Here is a 1,554-nt window from a genome sequence, read left to right as displayed (position 1 = left end):
AAAATTAAATTATATTTGTAGTTAAAAATGTATAAAATGTTTAACTTTTATAGCTAAGGATTGAAAATCTATAACAAGGTTTCACGTAAATAGGTCCCATTAACAGTTTTTTCTTTTTTTACTCGTACCTTTTCAGCGCCACCCATTCTTCGTTTTTCACCACTGTCACATATAATTTAAATTACACAGTTCAATTGAATTCTAAAACTAAACACACGTCTGTAAGTACTGTAACTGATTTGGTAACTCGTTTGTGTAAAAAGTTCAAAATCAAAATAAATACAAATAATGATAAGATAAGGTTTTCAATGTTATCATGCAACTAACTGAACTCTACCATAGAGTATAAAATATAAATACTAAAATACCAATACCACAGATTTCTAAATAATACATTAGCATGAATTGGAGGGAAAATAGTGTAAATAGTAAATACCAAAATTCCTACTATGAATTGCAATAGTTTAAGATATTAAAAATAATACCTTCGTAGGTATTTAATTTATTTTAATATATTTTATGCTTAATTTATAAAAATATAATTTTTTTTTGCAATAATATTATAAAAATTATACCGGCCCTACCGGCCCTTACAAGAACCGGCCCATCGGGAAGGTTCCCGATTTCCCGATACGCCAATCCGCCCCTGCCTGTAGCTCCCCCCTAAATACGGCCCTGGTACCTACTAAAAGTAGTAAATAGTATAGGTACTTTAGCACTATTACTATTTAATCTTTATATAAGAACAACTTATTTACACAGAAATATAGAATACTATTAAGTATTTATCACGTTTTACTCAATTAGGTATGTCGTTGAGATTAAGTCTCAAAATATATACCTATAGTTTAGATTATGATATATGGTATAAACTATATTATATAAATATAAATGTACATATTAAAGCAACGAATTCAATAGCCCCAGTTAGTAGGTAACGACGTAGTGTAGCCATCTGAGAAGTTGTACACATTCTATGTTCAGTATCAGTAGACTGCAGTATAGTTATCCTAATAAAATGGCAATCATCGAACAATTAAGTGACGTAAGAACATGTTTGTTAAAATTAATTGAATTACCTATTTACATAGGTACTTACCTAATAAAAATATATACTTTACAATTTAAAATAATGTTAGCGCAATATTTATTGTCTTTTTAGCCGACGCGCAATATAATATATATATACCTTATGGCTTGTACCTATTACCTAGCAAATTTAGGTTTATTGGAAACTATACCTTACATTTTTAGAATTGAATTATTTATCATCAAATTTTAAGTTTAGATCTTTATGTGTTTGTGCGTTGAGTAGGTTTTTTTACGATATTCCCCTTTTTCTGTCATATAAGAATTTATAATACCTACTTTACAATTCAGTGTCTTTTACATAGTACACCTTTTTTTTTTCGTAGTTTTTCTGAGTCATCACTACATGGGGGCCGAACTGTTTTTACATGCTTTAGCCCCCATGTAGCATCGTTTATTAAGTCAATAATTTATGCAATTTCGATTGATCTGATGTGCCTAAGTTAACTTTCCTCAGCAAAGAGG

This window comes from Acyrthosiphon pisum, unplaced genomic scaffold (genome assembly GCF_005508785.2).
Source record: "Acyrthosiphon pisum isolate AL4f unplaced genomic scaffold, pea_aphid_22Mar2018_4r6ur Scaffold_21112;HRSCAF=23059, whole genome shotgun sequence".
Lineage (NCBI taxonomy): Eukaryota > Metazoa > Arthropoda > Insecta > Hemiptera > Aphididae > Acyrthosiphon > Acyrthosiphon pisum.
Note: the sequence above shows the minus strand (reverse complement) of the source record.